The 22387-nt window shown below is 42.9% G+C and overlaps 1 long non-coding RNA gene across 9 annotated transcripts in view; it reads left to right on the top strand.

The window, feature by feature from the left end:
• The window catches only part of LOC143933537 (uncharacterized), a 483729-nt gene that overhangs the window by 440671 nt on the left and 20671 nt on the right, over positions 1-22387 (top strand). For 2 of the 9 annotated variants that reach the window (XR_013263114.1, XR_013263119.1), the window contains one exon: positions 3878-4102. The exons of the other annotated variants lie outside the window; for them this stretch is intronic. This is a non-coding gene — a long non-coding RNA (uncharacterized LOC143933537). Of the gene's footprint in view, positions 1-3877; positions 4103-22387 lie in introns of those variants that run through there. 9 annotated transcript variants of the gene reach the window in all.

The raw sequence follows: 22387 nt of genomic DNA on the forward strand, positions 1-22387 counted from the left end.
TTTTAAGGGGAAAAAAGATGCGTGTTATACACCGATAAACACAGTATGTATAACCCCCAATCATTATATATATAATTTTTTCAGACACCCTAGAGAATAAAATGGCGGTTGTTGCAATACTTTGTCATACCGTATTTGTGCAATTTTTTGGGAAAAAATACACTTTTTTGACTTAAAAATAAGACAACAGTAAAGTTGGCCCAATTCTTTTTTATACTGTGAAAGATAATGTTACGCCAAGTAAATTGATACCCGACATGTCACGCTTCAAAATTGCGCCCGCTCGTGGAACGGCGACAAACTCTTACCCTTACAAATCTCCATAGGCAGTGTTTAAAAATGTCTACAGGATACTAGTTTTGAGTTACAGAGGAGGTGTAGTGCTAGAAGTATTGCTCTCGCTCTAACGATCGCTGTAATACCTTACATATGTGGTTTGAACACCATTTTTATATGCGGGCGCAACTTACGTATGCATTTGCTTCTGCGCGCAAGCTCGGCAGGACAGGGCACTTTACTTTTTTTATTATTATTATTTATTTTCCATTTTTTTTCTTTTTACACCATCCTTTAAAAAAAAAAAAAAAAATTAGTCACTTTTATTCCTATTACAAGTAATGTAAACATCCCTTGTAATAGTAAAACAGCATGACAGGACCTCTTAAATATGAGATCTGGGTCAAAAAGACCTCAGATCTCATATTTACACTAAAATGCAATAAAAAAAAATATATGAGGGTTATTATTTTTTACAAATATATTTTTCCCCCTTTAAGAGCATTGGGCGAAAGCGTCGCTTCCATCATCCAATGCTATAAAGCCAAGCTGGGGGGCATCTTTCCCTCACTCAGCATCCAGCCTGTGAGGCAAGAGGACCCCATCGTCTCCGCCACTACCGACGGCTCCGGTAACCGGTGGACATAACCAGAGCATGGCGGGGGGGCCCTCTCCCGACGCCCGATAAAAGTGATCTTGCGGCGAATCCACTGCGGGGACCACCACCAGGGCTTATGACAGGGGTTATGGCAGCTATCTATTCAAACAGTCGACGTACAACTGTGGTGGGCGGTCCCTAACCACTTAAGGACCGCCTCCTGCACATATACATCAGCAGAATGGCACGGCTGGGCACAAGCACGTACCTGTACGTTGTTTCTTAAGTGCCCAGCCGTGGGGCGGGAGCGCGCCGGCGGAGGCGCACTCCCAACCCGGTCATGAGCTCGGTGGCCGCGGGACCAGCGGACCCGATCACCGATGGTGTCCCGCGATCAGGTCACAGAGCTGAAGAACGAGGAGAGGTCTGTGTAAACAAACCTCTCCCATGCTTCCTACTGAGCCTGTCACCGATCGTCTCTTCCCTTTTATAGCGAAAGACGATCAGTGACGTCACATGCCAGGCCATGCCACCCTACAATAAAAAAACACATAATGTCATACATAACACATACACTGCCCCCTAGTGGTTAACTCCTTCACTGCCAGTGTCATTTACACAGGAATCAGTGCATTTAAATAGCACTGATTACTGTATAAATGACAATGGTCCCAAAAATGTGTCAAAAATGTCCGATGTGCCGGTCATAATGTTGCAGTCACAATAAAAATCGTTGATTGCCACTATTACTAGTAAAAAAAAAATATTAATAAAAATGCTATAAAACTATCCCCTATTTTGTAAACGCTATAACTTTTGAGCAAACCAATCAATAATCGCTAATTGCGATTTTTTTTTTACCAAAAATATGTAGAAGAATACGTATCGGCCTAAACTGAGGAAAAAAATGTTTTTTTAGATATTTTTGGGGGATATTTATTATAGCAAAAAGTAAAAAAATATTGCATTTTTTTCAAAATTGTCGCTCTATTTTTGTTTATAGAGCAAAAAATAAAAACCGCAGGGGTGATCAAATACCACCAAAAGAAAGCTCTACTTGTGGGAAAAAAAGGACGCCAATTTTGTTTGGGAGCCATGTCGCACGACTGCGCAATTGTCAGTTAAAACGACGCAGTGCCGAATCACAAAAAGGGGCCTGGTCCTTTGGCTGCAAATTGGTCCGGGGCTTAAGTGGTTAAGTAAGAGATCTCCATTCCCAGTCGATGCTTTTTTAGCAAGGAAACCGGTCGGTAGGAGAGCTGTCCGTGACGTCACCACACACCAGCAGGCAATGTGAATGCATTTTTTTGCTGCTGAGTGTTTTTTTATATTATCCTTTTAAATGTGCTTGGTATTTATCGTTGGAATAAACTTCTAAAGAATTTACCGCAGATGAGTTCCTCTCGGTTTTTTCTCCTTTTATTAAACCTGAATGGAATCTGTGAGCTGAACTGATAAAATAAAGAACCGCTTTATTTTTTTTGCTAAAACACTCTATGGAAATAGTTATGTAACAAGACCGTGAGAGGTCTGCAGCTCACCATCCAGGAAAACAGCCCCGTGATTGAGGAGAAACACAGGCAGGTGTGCATGTAGATTACTGGAGAGCTTGGAGACCAGAAGTTGACCCCTTCAGTCACTCTTGGGCCTCTTTCGCACGAACGATCCGTTCAGGTCCGCCTGTCAATTTTTTTAGGTGGTCCTGAACGGACGCTCCATAGACCTCTGTGGCACGTCGGATGCCAGCGGTGACATATCCTCTGACATCCAACCCACTCCGATCCGAAAAAGTGTGAAGGAGGAAAAACCTACTTTTCCATCCATCTGTGGATCAGGTGACGAGGGACCCATCGGGGAGAGCAGCGCTCTGACAAGTCCGTCCCTGCACAGTGTGCATAGACGGACCTATCATCTGCCTGCTCAGCGGGGATCGACAGAGCGATCCCCACTGAGCAAGAAGATCACACAGAACGGATCATCACGGATCCGTCCTGTATGAAAAAGGCCTTGCGAGAACAACTCCCGTAATTAGGGGTCCATCAGAACTTGTAAGAAGCCATCTGGCTGCTTTTTTTGTCCCCTGCAAGCAGGGGCGGACTGACCATTCGGCCACTCGGCACTGCCCGTGGGCCCCGGGCCACTAGGGGGCCCCATCAGGGTTGCCAGCCTCAGTAAAACCAGGGACAGTATGTAAAAATCTGTGTTTTTTACCCTTACTGACATCCTTTTGGTCTAAAAATCCTGAGATTATAGCTTCCCCACCTCTCCAGTACCTTCTCAGCCAATAGAAACATGTCTGTGTATACTGTGTGTGTATACTGTGTGATTGTATACTGTGTGTGTCTATACTGTGGGGCCCCATAATCTCCTATTGCCCGGGGGCCCCATGAGTTATCAGTCCACCCCTGCCTGCAAGGATTGATGTGCAATATCTGATATACCTGTGTAGGATGAATATGATACGGCCACAGAGTCTGTAGGATCACACCAGCTGTTTTCATCACCACGCTCTGGACATTATATATATATATATATATATATATATATATATATATATATATATATATTAGTATGTTTTTGGAATTCTTTTTGAGGTTTTATCATTACACATACACATTTTTATATGCATTTGTGTGTTGAATTCTTGATTATCTATTTTTGTCTGTAGGTTGGTATGTTTCAGTAGTTTTTTCACTGTCATTATTTCACATGCAGCATGTATGACCCACTATTACTTTTATTTTTTTTTTTTTTTTTTTCAGATAGTCTCTTCAATTTTTATATCATTTTTTTTTTTTTTTTTTTTTTTTTTTACATAAATCTTTTTTTTTACATTTTTATCACGATTTTTTTTTATAAAATGACATTAATTACTTTAAGGGTTTTTTTTACACACACATGTTCACCATTTGTGCAACTTTTTGTGTTTAGTAATATTGTTTAGATTAAGTATTTACTCTTATAAGTTTGCGGCATTTATAGTTTTATATTTTCACCTTTTAGAGATGAACGCAGAATTGATTTACTTTTCCGGTCCTTAAGTCGCACCTCGAAACCAACGGAAAAAAAAAAACCCACGCGGCAGAAGGATATATTTTTATAGATTGCGAGGCTGCCGCATGGCATTATCATCCTGAAGCAGGAAATATCTGTTTTGTAAAGTGTAAAGTCATTCATGTCACTACACAGGACCACACTGGTGTTTTTTTTTTGTCTTCATCTGCACCAACTGTGAGTATCAAATTATGTGTGTGTGTGTGTGTGTGTGTGTGTGTATAATATACACACACACATATATATATACATATATATATATATATATATATATATATATATATATATATATATATATACATATATACACACACATATTATACATATATATATATATTTCTTTTTTTTTCCCTTCTATTGGTTGAACTGGATGGACTTGTGTCTTTTTTTCAATCAGACTAACTATATAACTATATAAAAACTTCTCTGATCATATATATATGATTTTTCTTGCTCAGAATTTCTTGCGTAAATTGTCAGTAAAATACTTTTCTTCAGATGATTTTAAATGCATAAAGATGCATTTACATGCTTAAAATACTAGTTCTATATTGTTCTACATCCTTGCTCTACCCCTATAGTGAGTGAGTGACATGTATAGCGCTACCTATGCGAACTGAATCGCCTCAGGGCGCTTTCTTGCTACCAGAGTCCATCTGCGGCTTTTGCGCGGTCCTTTTACCCCGTAAAGTCCCGACACAGTTCCCAAGCTAGTTCTATATCTAATTCTATAGAATTGTTATGATTTATTTTTTTTCCCTTCTTTGGGCTTACATGTATACACGAGTTCAAACACATGAACATAAAACGCATGTCTTCAGATGGTGATTTTTTATTTTATTTTTTTGGTTATAGATCTGATTGCTGTGCACATTTACACATCTGTGTGAATGTCTTCATTAAAAATGATTCACCTGCATTAAAATCCTTATGCAAAAAAAAATCACTTTGGATTGCATTTTTTTACAGCCATGTGCGTGGGGAGGCCCTGTAGTCGGGAGCGCATTGCTGCATTAGGCTTATGTTGCTTTTGAGCATTTCAGCAAGTGCTTTTTTGCTGTGCTTTCCGTGTTTTTTGGACGTGCGTTTTTTTTGCATTTTTTATTTATTTTATTTTTTTATTTGGTCAATTTGTTGTTGGGCAAATTAAATAATGAATAATGCAACACGCAAAAAAAAAAAAAAACACACTCCATGCTTTTCTACAGCTTCTCCATTGAAGTCTCTCTCTCTCTCTCTCTCTCTCTCTCTCTCTCTCTCTCTCTCTCTCTCTCTCTCTCTCTCTCTCTCTCTCTCTCTCTCTCTCTAAATATATATATATATATATATATATATATATATATATATATATATATATATATATATATATATATATATATATATATATATATATATATATATATATATATATATATATATACACACACACACACACACACACATCTCTCTCTCTCTCTCTCTCTCTCTAAATATATATATATATATACACACACACATCTCTCTCTCTCTCTCTCTCTCTAAATATATATATATATATATATATATATATATATATATATATATATATATATATATATATATATATATATATATATACATACACACCTCTCTCTCTCTCTCTCTCTCTCTCTCTCTCTCTCTCTCTCTAAATATATATATATAATATATATATATATATATATATACACACACACACACACACACACCTCTCGCTCTCTAAAATATATATATATATATATATATATATATATACACACACACACACATCTCTCTCTCTCTCTCTCTAAATATACACTACCGTTCAAAAGTTTGGGGTCACATTGAAATGTCCTTATTTTTGAAGGAAAAGCACTGTACTTTTCAATGAAGCTAACTTTAAACTAGTCCTAACTTTAAACAAATATACTCTATACATTGCTAATGTGGTAAATGACTATTCTAACTGCAAATGTCTAGTTTTTGGTGCAATATCTACATAGGTGTATAGAGGCCCATTTCCAGCAACTATCACTCCAGTGTTCTAATGGTACAATGTGTTTGCTCATTGGCTCAGAAGGCTAATTGATGATTAGCAAACCCTTGTGCAATCATGTTCACACATCTAAAAACAGTCTAGCTCCTTCCAGAAGCTACAAAACTGACCTTCCTGTGAGCAGATTGAGCTTCTGGAGCATCACATTTGTGGGGTCAATTAAACGCTAAAAATGGCCAGAAAAAGAGAACTTTCATCTGAAACTCGACAGTCTATTCTTTTTCTTAGAAATGAAGGCTATTCCATGCGAGAAATTGCAAAGAAATTGAAGATTTCCTACAACGGTGTGTACTACTCCCTTCAGAGGACAGCACAAACAGGCTCTAACCAGAGTAGAAAAAGAAGTGGGAGGCCGCGTTGCACAACTAAGCAAGAAGATAAGCACATTAGAGTCTCTAGTTTGAGAAACAGACGCCTCACAGGTCCCCAACTGGCATCTTCATTAAATAGTACCCGCAAAACACCAGTGTCAACATCTACAGTGAAGAGGCGGCTGCGGGATTTTGGGCTTCAGGGCAGAGTGGCAAAGAAAAAGCCATATCTGAGACTGGCCAATAAAAGAAAAAGATTAAGATGGGCAAAAGAACACAGAAATTGGACAGAGGAAGACTGGAAAAAAGTGTTGTGGACGGATGAATCCAAGTTTGAGGTGTTTGGATCACAAAGAAGAACGTTTGTGAGACGCAGAACAAATGAAAAGATGCTGGAAGAATGCCTGACGCCATCTGTTAAGCATGGTGGAGGTAATGTGATGGTCTGGGGTTGCTTTGGTGCTGGTAAGGTGGGAGCTTTGTACAGGGTAAAAGGGATTCTGAATAAGGAAGGCTATCACTCCATTTTGCAACGCCATGCCATACCCAGTGGACAGCGCTTGATTGGAGCCAATTTCATCCTACAACAGGACAATGACCCTAAACACACCTCCAAATTGTGCAAGAACTATTTACAGCAGAAGCAGGCAGCTGGTATTCTATCGGTAATGGAGTGGCCAGCACAGTCACCAGATCTGAACCCCATTGAGCTGTTGTGGGAGCAGCTTGACCGTATGGTACACCAGAAGTGCCCATCCAACCAATCCAACTTGTGGGAGCTGCTTCTAGAAGCGTGGGGTGCAATTTCTCCAGCTTACCTCAATAAATTAACAGCTAGAATGCCAAAGGTGTGCAATGCTGTAATTGCTGCAAAAGGAGGATTCTTTGACGAAAGCAAAGTTTGATGTAAAAACAATGTTATTTCAAATACAAATCATTATTTCTAACCTTGTCAATGTCTTGACTCTATTTTCTATTTATTTCACAACGTATGGTGGTGAATAAGTGTGACTTTTCATGGAAAACACAAAATTGTTTGGGTGACCCCAAACTTTTGAACGGTAGTGTATATATATATATATATATATATATATATATATATACACACCTCTCTCTCTATATATATATATATATATATATATATATATATATATATATACACACACACACCTCTCTCTCTCTCTCTCTAAATATATATATATATATATATATATATATATATATATATATACACCCACCTCTCTCTCTCTCTCTCTCTCTCTCTCTCTCTCTCTCTCTCGACCCTGCATAAAAGCATGTAGTGTGTATATTTATTTTTTTCCTTTTTCACGTTTTGACGTGTTTTGCATTTTTTTCAAATCTGCCCAAAAACAAATTGCCCATAAAAAAAGCATAATAAAAGTGTGATGCTACATACACACAATCGGAATTCTCGTCGGAATTGCATACACACGATCGGAATTAACGATAGAAAGTTTTTCCGTCGGGAAAATTGAGAACATGCTATCAATTTTTGGCTGGCGGAAATTCGGACAGCTAAATTCTGATGGAACATACACACAGTCACATTTTCCAATGAAAAGCTCTCATCTGTCTTTTTCCGATCGTGTGTACGCGGCATTAAAAGTGGGTGTGCAAAAATGCCAAACGCACTGCATAAACAGATTAAAAGCAAACTGCACGGGTATGAACCAAGACTGAAGGAAAAAAAAAACATATGGGTTGCATTTTTTTATAACCACATAGGGCCTTAGGCTGGATTCACACCTATGGCATTTTTTTGTGCTTTTTGCATTTTTCAGTTTTGCACTACAGTGCATTTAACATGGTTTCCTATAGAACACATTCTGTAATGCAAATCTGCAAAATGCAAAAAGCACAAAAAATGCCATAGGTGTGAATCAGGCTTTATAGACAACAATATACCTTTGTTCAGAAAAAAAAAAAAAAACTATGCAGTTACTAATATGGTATTTATTTCATCCATGTGCAAAAACAAAAGGCCTTAATTTGTATGCAGTTTTTATACTCATTTCCTGAGATATAGTTCCAGATCTGTATGCAGTGTTAAAATACAACGTGGTTGGAAAGTAAAATAATACAACTAGAAAGATGATGCAACATAGACACAACATTAAATAATACACGAAGGATACAAGTGAAATACAAAGATGCAAAAAAAAGATACAAAGTTAAATAATAGAGTTAGAAAGATACAAAGTTAAATAATAGAGTTAGAAAGATACAAAGTTAAATAATAGAGTTAGAAAGATACAAAGTTAAATAAAAAGTTGGATTACTAAATTACAAAGTTAGAATACACAGTTCCATTTTTAAATGTAAAGAAGAAGAACCCAGGAGCTCTTACTTACAGCATTGTTGGCTGTCCCTCGTTCATCTGACTTATTAGGTGTCTTGATTCGTCTTAAAACAAAGAGATGATATGGGGTCTGGGGAGGGGTTATGAATCATTTTAAAATTGTCATGGTGCAAACTAGCAAGATCCCCTAACCAAGAACAATGAGATTCACAGTAGACCTTCTGAGTACAAGATTTTTTTTTTTTTTTTTTTGAAAGCCTGTGGTGTGCAAACCCCACTCAAAAACTTCACCCGGTGCATAAACAATGTGCACACACATAAAGAGTGACACAAAAAAGTGCAGGCAGGTACACAAGCCCTCTAAAATCAGAAGGCCATGTCCACCCTCTCCCCAGACTTTCAGGACAGGCCCTGGGACCATGTAGCGGCACAGTGGTGTAGTGGTTAGCACTCTTGCCTAGCAGTAAGAAGGGTCGCTGGTTCAAATCCCAACCATGACACTACCTGCCTGGAGTTTGCATGTTCTCCCTGTGCCTGCGTGGGTTTCCTCCGGGCACTCCAGTTTCCTCTCACAATCCAAAGACATGCAGGTAGGTTAATTGGCTTCTGTCCAAAACTGGCCCTACTATATGAATGGGGACGTTGGGTTGTGGCTCCTCGAGGGTAAGCACCGATGAGAGTGGGCAATGTACAGGGATAGGGACAATTGTAGACACACACTCAGGTTGAACTGGATGGACTGGTGTCTTTATTCAACCATACTAACTATGAAACTATGAATTTCAGAGACAGATGTGCATGTCCCTGTGCCTGTGTGGGTTTCCTCCGGGTCCCCTGGTTTCCTCCCACACTCCAAAGACATGCTGGTAGGTTAATTGGCTTCTGTCCAAAATTGGCCCTAGTATATGAATGGGGACCTTGGATTGTGGGCTCCTTGAGGGTAGGGACCAATGTGAGTGTGCAATGTACAGGGGTAGGGACAATTGTAGACACTCACTCAGGTGGAACTGGATGGACTGGTGTCTTTATTCAACCGTACCAACTATGTAACCTGTGACCCTACTCATCACAGCAAATGTGAATAGGGACAAAACAAGATGTGACATACAATAAAATAAATAAAGTTGGGAAGGGATAGCAGAGAGGAGTGTGAAAAGAAGTGGCCATTGTGTAACACAATGACCAGGCCCTCTGGCCAGGAGATATGTGGCCTAAACTTAAAGCGGGAGTCCACCGGGACTCCGTGTTTTTTTTTTTTTTTAAAGCCAGCAGCTACAAATACTGCAGCTGCTGACTTTTAAAATAGTGACACTTACCTGTCCAGCGCGCCCGCGATGTCGGCACCCGAAGCCGATCTCTCGATCGACACTCGGGTGCTGCCGCCGCCATCTTGGGTATGGGAATCAGGAAGTGGAGCCTTTCGGCTTCATTTCCCGGTTCCCTACTGCGCGTGCGCGAATCGCGCTGCGCAATAAGGACGGTCCCCGCTGCCTCTGGGATCTGTGTGTTTCCCAGCAGGCAGCGGGGCACTTGTGGGAAGGGGCGGGCACTTGCGGAAAGGGGCGTAAGTTACGCCCCTTTCCGCAGAGAGCTATCCCGGAAGTGGGTGCAGTTACCTGGATTATCCAGGTAACTGCACCCCCCTCCCCCCCGAAAGGTGCCGATTGTGGCACCGGAGGGGGGGAGGGTTCCGATGAGTGGAAGGTCAACTTTAGGGTGGACCTCTGCTTTAAGTTTAAGACTGAAAACAATTAATGGTATCATGTACCGTCTTCATGACAGGCAGGCCAAGCTTGTGTAACTTGTGGTTGAAGAGATAAAAAATCTTGCCAGCACATTCTATAATTCAATCACAGACAAGACCAATGGCATTCAAAGGTACTTAAAAAAAAAAAAAAGTACTTTGCTTGCAATGCTTTTTAATTATAATTTTTTTTTTTTAATTATTATTATAGAAAAGCAGTTTTCATGGGAACATACATACAGGCGATCGGGTCCTCTCCCTGGCTTGGTATGGAGATGAGTGAGAGGAAGTTGACCCCCACCCGTCTCCATACCGTTGCAGGGTGGTAGCACAGTCAAAATGTCACTTCCGCCCATAGCTCTTAAAGAGACCTTTTTATTTAATTTTTTTAAAAGACATTTATTTATTTTTTATTGCATTTTAGTGTAAATCTTAGATCTGAGGTCTTTTTGACCCCCAGATGCCATGTTTAATAGGTCTTGTCACGCTTTTTTTCTATTACAAGCATGGGTGTCCGCAGAACTTTTTTCAGGGAGGGGCATCATTTTAAGGTCACCCATGCTCTGACCCTTTTCGACAATGTCATTATCACATTATCATGGTCATAGACTGCAGACATAGTACAGGTGATGGTCAGAGACTGCAGACATGGCCCAAGAGACTGTCAGAGACTGTGGACATGGCCCAAGAGACTGTCAGAGACTGTGGACATGGCCCAAGAGACTGTCAGAGACTGCGGGCATGGCCCAAGAGACTGTCAGACTGCGAACATGGCCCAAGACACTGTCAGAGATGGCATACATGGCCCAAGAGACTGTCAGTGACTGTATACATGGCTCAAGAGACTGGAAGAGACTGGGGACATGGCACAAGAGATGACCAGAGACTGCATACATAGCACAAGAGACTGTCAGAAACTGCATACATGGCTCAAGAGACTGCGGACATGGCACAAGAGACTGTCAGAAACTGCATACATGTGGGGGGTGACAGAGAGAGAAAGGGGATGACAGAAAGAGACAGAGGGGGTGACAGAGAAAGGCGGGGGATGACAGAGAGAGAGGGGGTGAAAAAGACAGAGGGGTGAGAGAGAGAGGGTGGTGACAGAGAGAGGTGATGGGGGTCATCACTCTTGATCCAATCCCTGATTCCAAGGGGGGGGGCACTTGCCCCCCCTTGCCCCTACCTGCGGACACCCATGATTACAAGGGATGTTTACAGATTTGCACTACAGAACGTGTTCCATAGGAAAAACCATGTTAAATGGACTGTAATGCAAATCTGCAAAAAAAAAAATCAGAAAAATGCAAAAAGCACTCTCGTCTGACTCATTAGGTGTCTTTTATCGTCTTAAAGCAAAGAGATGATATGGGGAAGTTTCTATATGAATCATTTCAACCGTATACGGACTACCGCACGCCGATATACGCCCTGAGTTTGAAGAGGAATATCTTTGTTATGGCAGCAGATAGCTGCCATAACCCCCGTATCCTCTTCTTCGGTCGGTGGTCCGCTTTCCGATAAGAGTGGTCCCTGCAGCAAAATCGGCCTGTGATCACTTTTATCGGCGGCTGGAGAGGGCCCCCCCTCCACGCTCCAGTGCCCTCCACCGCTTACCGGGGCTGTCAGCAACGGCGGAGGCGATCGGATGTAACCCCTTGCTGAGTATGGAGATGAGTGAGGGGAAGATGGCCCCCACCCATCTCCATACCATAGCAGGGCAGAAGCAAAAGTCTAAATGTCACTTACGCCCACAGCTCTTAAAGGGCCATTTTATCTTTTTTTTTTTATGAAATATTTTTTCTTTTATTGCATTTTAGTGTAAATATGAGATTGGAGGTCTTTGTGACCCCAGATCTCATATTTAAGAGGTCCTGTCATGCTTTTTTTGTATTACAAGCAGTGGCGGCTGGTGAAGTTTTAGGATGGGTGGTGCAAGACCCCACCCCTTCAGATTTAACCCCACCCACTTCTCACAAGCCACACCCCTTATTTAATCAACATCATATACAAGGCTGCACATTATACACTGGGCTCTGCACATCATATACCAGGCTGCACATTATACACCAGGCTCTACTAAAGCAGATAAATCATGCCTATCTTGTGTATAACCTCATCAGGCACCTTTTCTGCAACCTAAAAATTGCACATATCTGCATTCTGCAACCTGTAAATTGCACATAACTGCATTCTGCAAATCGCACATATCTACAACCTATAAATCGCACATATCTACAACCTGCAAATCGCACATATCTGCATTCTGTAAATCGCATTCTGTAAATCGCACATATCTACAAAATGCAAAGCGCACATATCTGCAACATGCAAATTGCACATATCTACAACCTGTAAATCGCACATATCTACAACACGCAAATTGCACATATCTACAACCTGTAAATTGCACATATCTACAACCTGTAAATTGCACATATCTACAACCTGTAAATCGCACATATCTACAACCTGTAAATTGCACATATCTACAACATGCAAATCACACATATCTACAACCTGTAAATAGCACATATCTACAACAGGTAAATCACACATATCTGCATTCTGTAAATTTCATTCAGTAATCGCACATATCTACAACCTGTAAATTGCACATATCTACAACCTGCAAATCGCACATATCTACAACCTGCAAATCGCACATATCTGCATTCTGTAAATTGCATTCTGTAATCGCACATATCTACAACATGCAAATCGCACATATCTACAACCTGTAAATTGCACATATCTACAACATGCAAATCGCACATATCTACAACCTGTAAATCGCACATATCTACAACCTATAAATCGCACATATCTACAACCTGTAAATCGCACATATCTACAACATGCAAATCACACATATCTACAACCTGTAAATCGCACATATCTACAACCTGCAAATTGCACATATCTGCATTCTGTAAATTGCATTCTGTAAATCACACATATCTACAACCTGTAAATCGCACATCTCTACAACCTGTAAATCGCACATATCTACAACCTATAAATCGCACATATCTACAACCTGCAAATCGCACATATCTGCATTCTGTAAATTACATTCTGTAAATCGCACATATCTACAACCTGTAAATCACACATATCTACAACCTGTAAATTGCACATATCTACAACCTGTAAATCTCACATATCTACAACCTGCAAATTGCAAATATCTACAACATGCAAATTGCACATATCTGCATTCTGTAAATCGCACATATCTGCATTCTGTAAAATGCACATATCTACAACATGCAAATTGCACATATCTACAACCTGCATTTTGCATATATCTGCATTCTGTAAATTGCATTCTGTAAATTGCACATATCTACAACCTGTAAATCTCATATATCTACAACCTGCAAATCGCACATATCTGCATTCTGTAAATTGCACATATCTACAACCTGCAAATCGCACATATCTACAACCTGCAAATCGCACATATCTACAACCTGTAAATCGCACATATCTACAACCTGTAAATCGCACATATCTACAACCTGTAAATACCCCCCAAACAAGATAAAAAAAAGGGTTATTATCGGTGGTCAGCAGCATTAACCCTCCCCCCTCGCTAAACAAGATTTAAAAAAAAAAGGGTTATTATCAGTGGTCGAAAACGCCCATTGTAGCATCAATGGAGAGTGTTACCAGTGTCTTTTCAATCTATATTGATCATTTTCTACAGCCACTAGCACAAGATTTACCAACATACATAAGTGACGGTACCCATCTTTTGGATACTCTCAAAGCTTATACCTGGTAACCCACATACCTCTGGGTTTCCCTGGATGTAAATTTTCTATACACATCAATCCCCCATGATGTTGGTCTCCGAGGTGTCAAACACTTCATATCACTTGACCCATCCATTAAATCCATACAGGCAGATTTCATTCTAGATTCAACCAATTTTTGCCTGACCCACAATTATTTCGTCTTCAATAAAAATTTTTACTTGCAAACCAACCCAAGGTACAGCCATGGGCATTAATTTTGCACCCAGTTATGCAAACCTAACAATGGCACTCTGGGAACACCTATCAATTTGGAATAATAATCCCTTTTCCAAATACATAATCTACATTGAGTCGTTACATAGACGATATTATCATCATCTGGGACGGAACTGGGCCACCTGTGGAAGATTTTGTGTCTCACTGCAACTCCAACGATTTAGGCCTTTCTTTCCCCTTTGTATCTAGCCCAGACAGTTTGGCCTTCTTAGATCTTGAACTGGGCCACAGTGACAATATAATCCTTGCTAAAAATGGCATAAAGCCGAAAGCAGGCAACTCATATTTACATTATCAAAGTTGTCACCACCCCAGATGGAAATCGAACATCCCAAAAAGCCAATTCAACCGCTTAAAACAAAACTGTACCCGTAATTCTGACTATATTACACAAGGTAATCTGTTCAAATCCAAGTTTGAGGAAAAAGGGTACCCCTCAACTTTAGTAGAAGAAGCTTTCACCAATTTTTTGGATGATAAGCCCCCCACCTTTTGTGATAAATCTCCTACACATACCAAATGTTCACTGTTTCCTACAGTCTGTCTCTTTTTTTTTTGCTCTATACTATGTTTTCAATCAACGAACAGACTCTATAATATATCATAGCCCAAAACACCCCGCCTCTCATCTCATTTGAATCAGCCAAACCCAGTGATCTACTGATAAGGCGGTGCTATGATCTGATTGGCTCAACTGTCCTGCCCCTTTTCCCTCTTATACCACATCCAAAATGAAGGATCGCAATGCCTGACGAAGGAACACGTATGTTCCGAAACGCGTGCACCCCATTAGCATTATCCGATCGTGACAGCACGCCATTAGCATCATACAAGCGTGACATTAGCATCATCTGATCGTGACCCAGGACTCTGCGGACTGATGATTCTCATTGTGCCTTGCCTACTCTTATCTGTGACACTGGAAGCCACCGGCACCACCAGACAAGAGCATACAGCCTGGGAGGATCATCTCTTGTGAAGCCCCGCTGTCCATCCTGCTGTCCATTTGGATTCCTTTTATGATATGCCTGCTTACATCTTACACAGAGTGAGTACATTTTAGGCTGGGTTCACACTGCTGCGGGGGGAGATCCGGATGTGATTCGCACCGCACTGCAGTGCAAATCACATCCGATCTCCGTAGCGATGCGAGTTCAGCCATACAGATAGTATGGCTGAATTCGCATCGCTCCCGCAGCAAACTCGCACGGGACCCTTTTTTTGGTCCGCAACAGAATTCCTGTGCGAGTCGGCAGATCGCACTGCGATATGCGGACGGATCTGGGGGTGTCATTAACATATCATTGACACTCCCAGCCGTCCGCATAGGGCAGTGTGAACTGCCGGCGGGAGTAATGCGATGCGGGAAAACGCAGCGGATCCGCGGCGTTCCCGCATCGCAGCGGTGTGAACCCGGCCTTAAACTATAATTAAAAGCATGTTTTAAACTACTACACTCAGGTTGGCGCTGCTTGTTCTGTTTTTAAAAATGTAAAAACACCGCACTTTGCCCCCTGCATACCTCTGCATCCCCCAATATCACTTTAACAGGAACTTTTTACATTACACAGCCCACTGCACCTCCGGACCCATTTACATTACAAAAAACCCCTGCACCTCTGAACCCCTTTACTTTACACAGCACCCTGCACCTCTGGGCCCCTTTACATTAAACAGCACGCGGCACCTCTGGACCCCTTTACATTACGCAACACCTGCACCTCTGGACTCCTTTACATTACACAACGCCTGCACCTATGGACCCCTTTACATTACCCAATCCCCTGCACCTCTGGACCCTTTTACATTACACAACCCCCTGCACCTCTGGACCCCTTTACATTACACAATCCCCTGCACCTCTGGACCCCTTTACATTACACAACCCCCTGCACTTCTGGACCCCTTTACATTACACAGCACCCTGCACCTCTCTGGGCCCCTTTACATTAAACAGCACGCGGCACCTCTGGACCCCTTTACATTACGCAACGTCTGCACCTCTGGACCCCTTTACATTACACAACGCCTGCACCTCTGGACCCCTTTACATTACATAGCCCCCTGCACCTCTGGACTCTTTTACATTACACAGCCCCTGCACCTCTGGACCCCTTTACCTTGCACAGCCCCCTGCACCTCTGGACCCCTTTACATTACACAGCACTTCGCAGCTCTGGACCTCTTTACATTACATAACTTACCCCCTACCTCGCAACTCAGGGCCCCTTTACATTACACAACCCGCCCCCACCCCGCAGTGCTGGACCACTTTACATTACACAAACCCCCAAGCTTTGGACCCCCTGCATGCTGCACAGCTACGGCCACCCCCCAGCTTTTGACCCCCTGCATGCTACACAGCCACAGCCACCCCCAGCTTTGGACCCCCTGAATGTTACACAGCCACCCCCCCAGCTTTGGACCCCCTGCATTTTACACAGTTACCCCCTCCTAGCTCTGGATCCCTGCATGTTTAACAGCTGTCCCTTTCTACCTTACTCACGCAGAGGGGGGCACAAACCAGCGCTGAACAGAGGGCGGGAACTGCTGGAGTTAATTTTTCATATTAACAATGCCAATAATTGGTTGCTAGGATCACCTATCAACCAATCACCTGCTAGTTAACTTAGCATTTCCCATCTTCTATTCAGTGCTGGCCCATTGTCTCTCTCTTTCTCCCACCCCTGTTGTACAGGAGAGAGACACAGTGTTTTCTCTTGCTCCTGTGTCACCCGGGTAGCAGTACTGGGCCAGAACGCCCCCCCGCCCCCTCTGTAGGTACGCCACTGTTTTGTGCCAGTTCATTTTTTGCTTGTTTCCAAAAGCCACAAGGCCTTGTGAGTGCAGGCCTAGTAGGGTAAAGTGATTAAATATGGACGAGCAAGGAGAGCCCCCGGCAAACTCCAGCAGCCAAGGTATATAGCTAAACAAGTAATCAGCAGCAATACTTCAATACTAATCATTTGTAAACAAATCAGATATTTACACCTGCCCCTTTTTCTTTCTCCTCTCCTCTCCTCTTCTTTCCCCTCCCCTCCCCTCCCCTCTCCTCTCCTCCCCTCTCCTCTCCTCTCCTTTCCCCTCCCCTCCTCTCCTCGATTTCTCTTCTCCCCTCCCCTCCCCTCTCCTCTCCTCTCCTTTCCCCTCCCCTCCTCTCCTCGATTTCTCTTCTCCCCTCCTCTCCTCGATTTCTCTTCTCCCCTCCCCTCCCCTCTCCCCTCCTCTCCTCCTCGTGTACACTCCCAGCTGCTGCCCCTGCATATAAAGGGGGAGCACTTGAGGGCACTAAAAGCGCAGCTCAACAATGGGTTTTTACCACATACCACATTCCAAAAGATAGTGCGTACAAGCCCTTACTGCTAAAATCAGTCTTTAATAACCCCTTCCCGACCAGCCGTCACAGTTATACTGTGGCAGGTTTGCTCCCCTGTGCGACCTGTCGTAGCTGTACCGCCGGGCACCCGCGATCGCTCGTGACAGAGCGTGAAACGGTTCTCTCAAGGGAGAGGAGACAGAACGTGTGCTCCTACTAAGTAGGAACACCGATCTCTCTCCTCCCCTAGTCAGTCCCACCCCCCTACAGTTAGAACACACCTAGGTAACACAGTTAACCCCTTGATCGCCCCCTAGTGTTAACCCCTTCCCTACATTTATACAGTAATCAGTGGCTATTTTTAGCTCTGATCGCTGTATAAATGTCACTGGTCCCAAAAAAAAGTGTCAAAAGTGTCCGATCTATCCGCCGCAATGTCACAGTCACAATAAAAATCGCAGATGGCCGTCATTACTAGTAGAAAAAAATGCGATAAATCTATCCCCCATTTTGTAGATGCTATAACTTTTGTGCAAACCAATCAATATACACTTATTGCAATTTTACCAAAAACACGTGGAAGAATAAATATAGGACTAAACTGATGAAGACATTTTTTTTTTAATTTGGCATATTTATTATAGCAAAAAGTACAAAATATTGTGTTTTTTTTTTTTCAAAATTGTCGCTTTTTTTTGTTTATACGGTAAAATCAAACAAAAAAAACAAAAAAAAAATGCAGAGGTGATCAAATACACCAAGAGAAAGCTCTTTGGGTACAGCGTCGCACGACGCAATTGTCAGTTAAAGCGACACAGTGGAGTATCGCAAAAATGGCCTGGTCAGGAAGGGAGGTTCATCCGGGGCTGTAGTGATTAAATCTGAAGCATAGGGAAACCACAGTGGTGGTAACTATAACCCATCTAAATAGTAATGAGGAAGTGTAATTGGCCGTGACCTGTTACAGTTATGCCATCTCCCAGACATGCACGGAAGTCACAATTGTGACACAGCGCCAAGAGAAAATACAACAGGGGAGATTTACTAAAACTGGGGCGAGCAAAGTCTGGTGCATCTCTGCATAGAAATCAGCTTCCAGGTTTTATTATCAGAGCTTCATTGAACAAGCTGAAGTTAGAAGCAGATTGGCTACCATGCTGAGCTGCATCAGATTCTGAATGCTCCAGTTTTAATAAATCTCCCTCTTAATGCCATCCCAGAGAGACGCCAAGATACTTGAGATCAGGGCTCTGTGGGGGCCAAACCACCACTTCTAGGACTCCTTGTTCTTCTTTACACTGAAGATACACTATATTGCCAAAAGTATTGTGACATCTGCCTTTACATGCACGTGTACTTTAATGGCACCCCAGTCTTAGTTCGTAGGGTTCAGTATTGAGTTGGCCCACCCTTTGCAGCTTTAACAGCTTCAACTCTTCTGGGAAGGCCGTCCACAAGGTTTAGGAGTGTGTCTATGGGAATGTTTGACTGTTCTTCCAGAAGTCCGTTTGTGAGGTCAGGGCCTGTTGAGAAGGCCTGGCTCACAGTCTCTGCTCTAATTCATCTCAGAGGTGCTCTATCGGGTTGAGGTGAGGACTCTGTGAAGGCCAGTCAAGTTCCTCCACCCCAAAATCGCTCATCCATATCTTTATGGACCTTGCTTTGTGCAATGGCCCAAATCATTTGGTGGAAGGGGGGGGATTATGGTGTGGGTGTTGTTTCTCAGGGGTTGGGCTTGGCCTCCTTAGTTCCAGTGAAGGGAACTCTTAAGGCCTCAGTATACCAAGACATTTTGGACAATTTCATGCTCCCAACTTTGTGGGAACAGTTTGGGGACGACTCCTTCCTGCTCCAACATGACTGCGCACCAGTGCACAAAGCAAGGTCCATAAAGACATGTATGAGTGAGTTTGGGGTGGAGGAACTTGACTGTCCTGACCTCAACCCGATAGAACACCTTTGGGGTGAATTTGAGTGAAGCCTGTGAGCCAGACCTTCATGTCCAACATCAGTGCCTGACCTCACAAATGCGCTTCTGGAAGAATGGTCAAACATTCCCATAGACACCCTCCTAAACCTTGTGGACGGCCTTCCCAGAAGAGGTGAAGCTGTTATAGCTGCAAAGGGCAGGGCCAACTCAATATTAAACCCTACGGACTAAGACTGGGATGCCATTAAAGTTCATGTGCGTGTAAAGGCAAGTGTCCCAATACTTTTGACAATATAATGTAGTTATTAATTATATAGTATGAATGTCTCTACTATAATAAACTTATGATTACACGTAGGCCAACAATACTTCGATTGAAGTCAGTGATGAGAGGCGATTGGTGAAAGGGTTCCACGCCTATTTGGCGTTTCATAGAAATGTAGGCATTTGTGCGGAGCGCACATCACCAGGGGAAAAACCAAAAATCACTTTTTCTACACACACAATAGAGAAAAAAGATATCAAAGTGATCTGCCATGTCAGTTAGCCACATCAGATGTTCACGAATATACAGCGAAGCCGCAAGGTCTGTCAAAGTATCTATGTAACCCATCTGAGATCTTACCATGGCCTACTCCTTCTACCTCAATGGCTGTGAGTGTAAAACCACATGAAGACGCCTCACTTCCATTATTATGAATGTGTTCTGTATCCCAGACATCAAAGAACACGAGGTACTTTGTCTTGTCATGTTTCAACCAAAAACGTAAATTAATTTTCTTTGCATTTTATGTGATAGACCAACACAAAGTGGCACATAATTGTGAAGTGGGAGGAAAATGATAAATAGTTTTCAACATTTTTTACAAATAAATATGTGAAAAGTGTGGGGGGGCATTTGTATTCACCCCTCTTCACTCTGATACCCCTAACTAAAATCTAGAGGAACCAATTGCCAATTGTTTAATCTCAGTATAAATACAACTGTTCTATGAAGCCCTCAGAGGTTTATTAGAGAACCTTAGTGAACAAACATGAAGGCCAAGGAACACACCAGACAGGTCAGGGATAAAGTTGTCGAGAAGTTTAAAGCAGAGTTAGGTTATATATAAAAAAAAAAAATCTCCCAAGCTTTGACCATCTCACGGAGCTCTGTTCAATCCATCATCGGAAAATGGAAAGAGTATGGCACCCAGGCATGTACTGGCCATTGGGACTACCGGGAGTTTCCCGGTGGGCCGATGGCTCAGTGGGCCACTCTGATGTAAGGGGGCTGGTGATGGGACACTCTGATGTAAGGGGGTGCTGATGGGACACTCTGATGTAAGGGGGCTGCTCATGGGACACTCTGATGTAAGGGGGCTGCTCATGGGACACTCTGATGTAAGGGGGCTGCTCATGGGACACTCTGATGTAAGGGGGCTGCTCATGGGACACTCTGATGTAAGGGGGCTGCTCATGGGACACTCTGATGTAAGGGGGCTGCTCATGGGACACTCTGATGTAAGGGGGCTGCTGATGGGACACTCTGATGTAAGGGGGTGCTGATAGGACACTCTGATGTAAGGGGGCTGCTCATGGGACACTCTGATGTAAGGGAGCTGGTGATGGGACACTCTGATGTAAGGGGGTGCTGATGGGACACTCTGATGTAAGGGGGTGCTGATGGGACACTCTGATGTAAGGGGGTGCTGATGGGACACTCTGATGTAAGGGGGTGCTGATGGGACACTCTGATGTAAGGGGGTGTTAATGGGACACTCTGATGTAAGGGGGCTGGTGATGGGACACTCTGATGTAAGGGGGCTGGTGATGGGACACTCTGATGTAAGGGGGCTGGTAATGGGACACTCTGATGTAAGGGGGCTGGTGATGGGACACTCTGATGTAAGGGGGTGCTGATGGGACACTCTGATGTAAGGGAGCTGGTGATGGGACTCTCTGATGTAAGTGGGCTGGTGATGGGACACTCTGATGTAAGGGGCTGCTGATGGGACACTCTGATATAAGGGGGTGCTGATGGGACACTCTGATATAAGGGGGTGCTGATGGGACACTCTGATGTAAGGGGGCTGATGATGGGACACTCTGATGTAAGGGGGTGCTGATGGGACACTCAAAATGTAAGTGGGCCGGTCTAGATGAAGTCCAGGGCCAAATTTCTGTCCCAGTCCAGTCCTGATGGCACCACTGCAAACCTACCAAGACATGGCCGTCCACCTAAACTGACCGGCCCGGGCAAGGATGAGCATTCATCAGAGAAGCAGCCAATAGGCCCATGGTAACTCTGGAGGAGCTGAAGAGATCCACAGCTCAGGTGGGAGAATCTGTCCATAGGACAACTAATAGTCGTCTCTCCACAAATCTGACCTTTATGGAAGAGTGACAAGAAGGAAGACATTGGTGGAAGAAAGTCATAGGAAGTCCCATTTCCAGTTTGCGAGAAGCCATGTGGAAGAAGGTGCTCTGGTCAGATGAGACCAAATATGAACTTTTTGGCCTAAACTCAAAACGCTATGTGTGGGGGGAAACTAACACTGCACATTACCCTGAACACGCCATCCCCACTGTGAAACATGGTGGTGGCAGCATCATATTGTGGGATGCTTTGTGGGCTGAGCACTGTTTAGGAGCACCAAGACCCTCAGGTGTTAAGGCTCTCTTGTACTGGGCCTGGGCCCCATCAGTTCAAAAGGGGGGGAGGGGGTGGCTGTACTGCTTTAGCCTGATATTAATCCTTTTGTTCCACCCCCTGCAGTGCTGGTG

The sequence above is a fragment of the Lithobates pipiens genome, unplaced genomic scaffold (assembly GCF_037356315.1).
Source record: "Lithobates pipiens isolate NorthernLeopardFrog02 unplaced genomic scaffold, aLitPip1_a1.2 Scaffold_27, whole genome shotgun sequence".
Lineage (NCBI taxonomy): Eukaryota > Metazoa > Chordata > Amphibia > Anura > Ranidae > Lithobates > Lithobates pipiens.